Below are 8,804 nucleotides of genomic sequence, written 5' to 3'. Positions count from 1 at the left end.
AAAATTAATTCCTGGGTACGCCATTGCCTACAAGCCTATGCATATGCTAATATCTGCAACACAACAAGGCAAGTCTAAGAACATTATTACAGAGATTGAGCAACAAGTAAATACACAAGCGCGGGGTAGTGACAAGAATTGGCTTCTAAATCTCGGACGGAACTAAACACACCCACAGAAGTGAGTTCATTTTAACGCGTTCTTTTCTCCTTCCGCATTAACCTAATCCAAAGAACACCCCTAAACCGTGTATTAAACGCGCCGGTTTAATCGAAACCGTAGAAAATAACAAAAAAAAATGGAACTTGACTATTTTTTCATGGCGAAGAAGACGACGAACACAGTACAATAGCATCAATAGTCCCACCTCGAAAAATCAAAACTTTCAGTTGAGCGATAGAGAAAGTTGGAACCTTTTGGTCCATTCTAATGGAAGAAGTGACCCGAATTGGAGACGAGCTCTCGGGCTATTTCTCTGGCTCGCAAGTGATAGAAGACAGAACGTGATCCGACGAGATGAGTCTCGGCTGCTACGATCCGATTCTCCCGTGGGTGGGTTTGGTTACTTGTTGCGTGATGGGGAAGTTGTTGTATAGAATGACGCCCCGCGAATCAGCTTGGTTCCCCAGTTGCTAAAGCTACTTAAAAAGAGTGCGAGAGCTTATCTATGGAGGCGTAAGTCTCGGATGCTGCTACGGTGTTAGGCTTGTGATGAGAGTATAAGGTTCTTGGTTATTATGAAAAGAAATCATAGGCACGAGGGTAGCCTATGCTCACTTGTCTCTTCCGTGGATACTGCTGGGAGACTATAATGTTACCTTATCCTCCGAGGAACATTCTCAATGTTGAGACTATATGGTGGATCAAGCTGGCATGCGAGACTTTCAGGATATAGTGGTGGGGTGTAGTTTGATGGATCTTCCTTATGTGGGCTCAGTGTATACATGGTGGAATAAGAGGGATTTGGATCCAGTTGGTAAAAAATCTGATCGTGTCTTGGTAAATGGGGAATGGCTGCAAGCTTTCCCTCGTTCCTATGCATAGTTTGATGCTGGGGGTGTATCGGATCATGCGCGCTGTCTGGTTTCCTTAACTGAGCACCAGACCAGCACGAGGAAACCTTTTAAGTTCTTCAATTATCTAATAGGCAATGAGGAGTTCATGCCGCTAGTTGCTCATAAGTGGGCTGAGACTGGTCCGCTATTTCACTCTAGAACAGCTTTAAGCAGATTCCATCAAAGGTTGAAATCCCTCAAGCATGATATTCAGAAGCTCAATAGAACTCGCTATGGTGACCTGCCTCTGCGAACAAAGAAAGCGTTTGAGGACCTATGTACTTGTCAATCACAAGTTCTGGCAGACCCAACCACAGAGACGTTCAGAGCCGAATCTGAGGCAGCGGATCGTTGGCATCATCTTCTCGCATAGAGGAGCAACTGTTTTGGCAGAAGTCACGAATCCAGTGGCTGGCGCTAGGGGACCAGAACACTCGATTCTACCATAATGCTTGTCAGGAAAGGGCGGCTAGGAATAATGTCAATGTTCTTCTCACAGAGGAAGGGGAGACTCTAACTGATCCCTTTGCCAAACGAGAACCAATTAACTATTTTCAGCGGTTTGTGCAGTCCCAGCCAGATAGTGTAGCTACTTCTGATATGGAGGACCTGCAAGAACTTCTCAGCTATAGGTGTTCTACGACATAGGCGTCTATGCTTGTTGCTGCTTTCACACCTGAAGAGATTCATAAAACCTTGCTATCACTACCTAATGGTACAGTTCCAGGTCTGGATGGTTACACGAAAGAGTTTTTTGTAGCAGTCTTGCCCATAGTAGGAAGAGATTTGGTTGTTGCGATACAATCTTTTTTTTCAGTTTGGCTTTCTACCTACAGGAGTAAATTCCACTATTCTAGCTCTGATTCCTAAGAAGACTCCTGCACAGACAATGAAAGACTTTAGACCGATCGCTTGCTGCAACTTGATATATAAAGTGATCTCAAAGCTACTTTCCAACAGGCTGAAAATGATCTTGCCGTCCGTCATTGAACCGAATCAGTGTGATTTCATAAAAGGGAGGTTACTGATGGAAAACATTTGTCTAGCTAATGAGTTAGTCAAGGGGTATCATCTCATCTCTACTAGTGATCGATCTACTGTCAAGTTTGATATATCTAAGGCTTTCGACAATGTGAAATGGGGGTTCATTGTTTATGTTCTGCAAGCTATGAGACTGCCGGAGCTATTCATTCATTGGTTTCATCTACGTATGTCCACTGCTGCTTTCTCAGTGGCTATAAATGGGGAGTTAGAGGGGTTCTTCACCAGTGCTAGAGGCATAAGACAAGGTTTCTCTTTATCACCCTATCTCTATGTGATTCTGAACAATGTTTTGTCTAGATTACTCAATAAGGGGGCTGCAGATGGAGTCTTTGGGTATCACGCTATGTGTAAAACAGTGAGGTTGACGCATCTAAGTTTTGCAGACGATATCTTGGTTTTCACAGATGGAAAAGTCTCCTCTCTTGATGGAGTACATAGTGTGATGGAGAAGTTTGCAAGAATGTCGGGATTACATATTAATGCAGCTAAATCGTCTATATACTCTGCTGGTCAAAATAAACTCCTGCTGCAACAAAATGCTGAGGTCAGAGGGCTCACAGTATGGTCTCTTCCATTTCGATATTTGGGTCTTCCTCTAACGTCTAAGGCTTGGACAAGGCTCGACTATGAGCCACTGATAGACAGAATCCGAAGTAGGTTATTGGCTTGGTCCCATCGGTCTCTCTCCTTTGCAGGTAGACTCCAACTGATCAAATCAGTAATCTCAAGTGTCATTAGAGTCATCTCAAACAATTCTATTGGAACTCTCCAACTTCATTCTCCACAATCTTGGCCAAAGAAAGTAAAACCGTTTTCGTCTACTGTTTGCTACATTCCCTCTAGCAAGCAGCTTCACGGCAGTTGACCTTAGGCTCATGTTTCCACTTCTTCTCATTATTCCTCCTCTCCTTCCACTATATACATTCAACTTAGAACACTTATAGGATCTTTAAACTTTGTTTATCTGAACAAGAGAATGAAGGCTAGCTACTATGCTTACTCGACTTAAGATCATCCACAAAGAGGTCAAGCAAAAGCAAAGTAACTAGTTGCTTAACCACACTTGTCTCTTCTTGAGCAACAACATCATGTTTTGCAGCTACCTTAATCTGAACCCTAACTAGAGAATAACCAAGAACCTTATACTCTCATCACAAGCCTAACACCGTAGCAGCAGCCGAGACTTGCGCCTCCATAGATAAGCTCTCGCACTCTTTTTAAGTAGCTTTAGCAACTAGGGAACCAAGCTGATTCGCGGGGCGTCATTCTATACAACAACTTCCCCATCACGCAACAAGTAACCAAACCCACCCACGGGAGAATCGGATCGTAGCAGCCGAGACTCATCTCGTCGGATCACGTTCTGTCTTCTATCACTTGCGAGCCAGAGAAATAGCCCGAGAGCTCGTCTCCAATTCGGGTCACTTCTTCCATTAGAATGGACCAAAAGGTTCCAACTTTCTCTATCGCTCAACTGAAAGTTTCGATTTTTCGAAGTGGGACTATTGATGCTATTGTACTGTGTTCGTCGTCTTCTTCGCCATGAAAAAATAGTCAAGTTCCATTTTTTTTTTTGTTATTTTCTACGGTTTCGATTAAACCGGCGCGTTTAATACACGGCTTAGGGGTGTTCTTTGGATTAGGTTAATGCGGAAGGAGAAAAGAACGCGTTAAAATGAACTCACTTCTGTGGGTGTGTTTAGTTCCGTCCGAGATTTAGCAGCCAATTCTTGTCACTACCCCGCGCTTGTGTATTTACTTGTTGCTCAATCTCTGTAATAATGTTCTTAGACTTGCCTTGTTGTGTTGCAGATATTAGCATATGCATAGGCTTGTAGGCAATGGCGGACCCAGGAATTAATTTTACATGGGTCAAACTTGGTATTTAAAGGTGTCGCAGGAGGGGTTCGAACCACGTTAAAGGGGGGGGGGGGGTCAGGAGGAGTACTTTACCAGCAGAACTATCAATTCTTCATTGTTTTCTCAACCAAAATAATATTTATAGCGATTTAAGGGGTGTCAAGTGACACCCCATCTTCCTCCGTGGGTCCGCCTCTGCTTGTAGGTGGGGCATTAGCAGCAAGGTGTAGGTAGCGTTGGTAAATTACGCGAGGACACTTTTAAAATCACCACTCGTTGACCAGTGTTTCTTTTTTGAGGTGGGATTAATTTGTAAAAAAAAAAAGAAAATCCGACTCCCCACGGACAAACATATTGTGTGATTTTGAGTCTACTATTATTGAATGTTTCTTTTGTTGTAGTTTGTGTTGTAGATTAGCTTATTTGTTGTCATTTGCTCTGTTCTTGTCCTTATCAAAATAAATTTAGGCATATTACGACTGCTAAGATTGGAAACTGCATTTCTTGATGTTACAACATTTGGTTTTTACATCAGGGAAAAAAAAAACGACGAAGGAGGAGCATGATTCTCCATTTTCCCTCATTTGTTATGTGTTTTCAAATCCTTGTTCTTTTTACTTAACCCACATTAAGCCATCAAGCAACAACACGAAATACATTACATAGCTTGTATTCCTTTCTTTCTTATAATCACCTAACTACACCTCATGTATTCCAAAGTATATGCTTCTACTGCTTTTTTTTTTCTATTTTATACCCTATAATTTGATGAAGGATCACGAAATGAAGAGTCCTAATTCCTACATATAGTGATTAGTGACCAAACAAACATAGATATAATTTTAATGTATATGCATAAGAAGAAGGATACTGATTTGGTAATTAGACGGCAGTGAGTAGATGTCCTCGTGTTTTTGGCAGTATATTTCCTTGCGCTCGGTATACCAGATTGCTCTACCATAGATTGCCCACACACGAAAAATTCGCTAGCCTCTCTCTAGATCATAGTCTCATAAGTATTGTACTTCTATAGTCACAAAGGAATTTGACAGGTTATATTATCTACATCTACTAATGAGAAGAAAAGACAACAAAGAACAAAGATAAAATGAAAACTGAGCAGTACCAAAAGCAACACACAAACAATGCTTAAATTTGAGACTGGCCTGGCGTGATTGAACACTGAAATGGAGGGACTGAGCATTGTTTAGCTGACTCGCACACATCTGTAGACAAAGGGAACGAACTATGAGTTTCCTAATAGCATCCAAGTTTAAAATTATGTTGCTTGAGTATGCCTCTGGTGACTCACACTGAAGAAATGTTTTTGTATTTGAAGCTACAGAACAAACAAAATCTAATTTTGTGTTTACTTTATTGTAGCGAGAAAAACAGTTTCATATTAATTTAAGGCAACCACAAATTGTAAATAACTAACATACATGAAAAGTTTAATAACAATTCTGAGAGTTGATAAATTGGTTAGGGAAAAGCTGAAGCATATACATCAAAATTGAGAAAATTCAAAACATGTCAAGTTCAAACGAAGGTCCTGTTGTTTACCAAACCATGTGGCAGAAGTTGGGATCATTTGTTTTACTGAATCATCCTCTAGCCTCTTTGCCTTCTTCTCACTCTAAAGCAACAGCAAAAATAAATCCATTAAAGATTGTAGCTATAGGAAATTTGAATCTAAGAGATCGATTATAAGAGCAAATGTGGAAACATTTTCACAATATACAATATGGATTGTGAAAACAAACTCTTATGATCAACATTACAGAGTCCAGATAAAAGAAACAAAACATCATCTCCCTAGAACTTATAGCCACACATCATCTCTTAACATGCACCAACTTTTTATAAGTGTTTGGTGTATATCATGAACATACATATATCAACTACATCCTATTTTGACCATGTGTACATCCTTATGCCAAAATTAATTCACTGAAAAAGTCAATACACTTACTGGTAATCATAATTCCACAATAACCCAAAAAAAATGTTTACCAACAAATGGGATTAACTCCATTGACGTTCTGCAACCCCTGCTACCAAATCGACAGGACCGAGTCAATAAGAGTACACATTCACATGTCCCAACCACTGCATCAGCGGCTTACAAAATTTCTCACACGTCCTGCACAAAATTTCTGGAATGAATCCATGGATGATGAAATCATGCGCAAAGAGAGGAGTAAACTTGTAAAACTTTAACTATGTTGAGGAAGGGTTGATAATGTTATAGAGCGATAATCTAGGGTTATCATGTTCTCACCTTTTCATCTAGTAGCAGGAGGGTGATGCCCATGAACTCTCCATTCTTCTTGATGTTTCATGAATCTCATAAACGGAGGAGACGACGAACAATCACGTGAGAAGACCGACCAAGGCCGAGATTGTAAAAGGTTGCATTGTGAGCAACAGGTTGATAGTTGTGTGTATGAGAGTTGGATTCAAAGCTAATCTCTCACTTATTTATAGAGATCCCATTGTTTTATGATTATTCGCTTGAATTTTTTATCGTAAAGAGAGGGGGATGGAGAGGTTGGGGAAGATGAATAGTTTAATGTAAAAGAGACGATGATTGCAGCAAAATAATTTAATTTTTCATTATTCAGTTAGTTTTTTATTATATTATTTTTTCTGAGTGGGACCTACATGCTGAGGTGGATAGTCTTAAGAAAGAGCAAAAACTCTCCTATTTATAGATTAGTGGTTTGTCCGTGCTATGCGCAGGAATGTGAATAAAACAGTTTTGTATGAAATTTTATTTTTGGAGTGTGAAATTTTGTTTATATGTTATTGTGTTTTGTATTTTTTACATTGTTGAATATGTTATGTGTATGTTGTTGGACAATGATGGAGTTTGTGTTGAATATGTGATGGGCATTTTGGAAGCATTAATTTTGTATGTTGCATTGGAAGAAGTTGATTTGATCGATATATGGACAATATCATCGATTGTATAGTTGTAAATAAAGAAGTTTCCATGTTTAATTTTTAACAGCAGTCTTGTATTTGTTGCATTTTATGTTAATTTTAATTTTTAGTTTGGCGTTTTCTTTGGTTAGAGCAAGACTTTGGTTTTGGTTTAAGCATTTCTGCAAGATGAAAGACAAGGTACCATGCTTAACCATTGTTTTTTTTCATTTATATTTTACTAGTGGTTTGTCCGCGTTTTGCGTGGGAATTCAACCTTTCAAAATCAACATTTAACAACCTCTCATTATTTTCATTTACGTGTTTTGTAACATGTTGTGTTTGATGAAATTTTCATGTAGGTTTTTCTGGATTTCAAATTAAGGAAATGATATCTCATGTGTATGTTGTTCTGAAATTGGATTGTATTCTTATGTTAGGGTTATCTTTTGATCCGTTTTCATATTCATGTCAAAATTGTATCATTTTTTATTCACAAAATAATGCTACGTCGATTTCTTCACATTGCTCTGCACATTTATGGAGACTACATACCTCTATCCACTTTTGTGACTCTAAGTAAGCATCTTCTAATTAAAACAGAAACATTATGACTTTTTCTAGGTGGATTTTTAAGTTGGACTTACTTATAGATATATATATATATCTATATATTTTCTGATCCTATTAATTAACAATTAATGTTAGTAAATTATTTCTTTATTCTATTTTGCTAACTTAATATCTTATACTTTATGCATTCATTTTATCAGTTGGCCCATATTCCTTATATTCAAAAAAAAATATCTCCTTGCCCAATCGATTTCATAACCAACGTGCAATAATGTTAAACTTGAGATTTCATAACCACTATCTAATAAGTCCACATGCAATAATCACCATGCAATATATTACTCCTTAACCAATTGATTGTACTGGGTTTACCGACTCGAGGGTCTAAGATTTAAAAGTGTTGATTAAAATGCAGTTTTTTAAATAGACTAAATTCTTACAAATTAACAAAAATATTTGTAACATTGTTAATATAATTTTGAATCATATAATATCCCGCGCTTCTGAAGCGCGGGTCATGATCTAGTTTAGTTTAAAATAGAATTTTCTCGTTTTTCTTTTCATATGTTATTTGTTGCGCAACTGAATACTCATAATTGTTAATATATATGGAAGGAAAAGTTATTATAGCAAACATTTTAAAATAATGTTGTAAGATTTTTTACAAATTTTTTAGTTAATATGTAATGTAGTGATCACTTTGTTTCTTAAGCTGTTTTATATCCATGTTTCTATAAATTTGATGTGGAAACTTCTTTTATTTAATCAAAATCTATTTATTTTTTGCTTCAGGTATGTTTATATATATATTAATTAAGCATCTATATTATTAAAAGTGAAGTACCTTTTGGTACTGTTTGGAAACTTAGATAGTAGATTAAATGAATGTTGTTTGGAAACAAGGATAGCAGATTAAATATTTTTTTATTTACATATTTAGGCATTGTATTTCTTTCTCATTTACAGATTTTGTCGTTTGGAAACTTGGATAGCAGATTAAATGAGAACAGAGAATTGTTTTGAAACACGGATAGCAAATTAAATATTTCTTTTTATTTACACATTTAGCCATTGTATTTTTTTCTTATTTACAAATTTGCCACTTCACTTAAAATAAAAAAATAAAATTAATTACAATGAATTGTTATTTCTTTTTGCTGAAAATAAAAACACAAACTGTAATATATAATATATATTAATCTACTACAATATAATTTTCAAGAAAACCAAATATCATAAAATTAATAATAATTCATAAAAACCTACTGTAAAAAAAATAAATCATTTTTAAATAAATAAACAAAAAAAATCAATAGGTTAATATATGAATATTACAATTACATCAAA

At 36.9% G+C, this 8,804-nt stretch overlaps 1 long non-coding RNA gene across 1 annotated transcript; it reads right to left on the bottom strand.

Annotated features, from left to right (window-relative positions):
• Positions 1-4,039: 4,039 nt before the first annotated feature.
• Positions 4,040-6,711, bottom strand: LOC106409982. Its single transcript, XR_001282229.3, has 4 exons — positions 6,241-6,711; positions 5,973-6,102; positions 5,523-5,595; positions 4,040-5,185 (listed from the first exon to the last, which is right to left on the bottom strand). It is a non-coding gene; the product is annotated as an uncharacterized LOC106409982 (long non-coding RNA).
• Between the last annotated feature and the right edge of the window lie 2,093 nt (positions 6,712-8,804).

This window comes from Brassica napus, chromosome C7 (genome assembly GCF_020379485.1).
Source record: "Brassica napus cultivar Da-Ae chromosome C7, Da-Ae, whole genome shotgun sequence".
Classification (NCBI taxonomy): Eukaryota; Viridiplantae; Streptophyta; class Magnoliopsida; order Brassicales; family Brassicaceae; genus Brassica; species Brassica napus.
The sequence above is the reverse complement of the archived record's forward strand: the minus strand, read 5'-3'. Positions and strand labels throughout refer to the sequence as shown.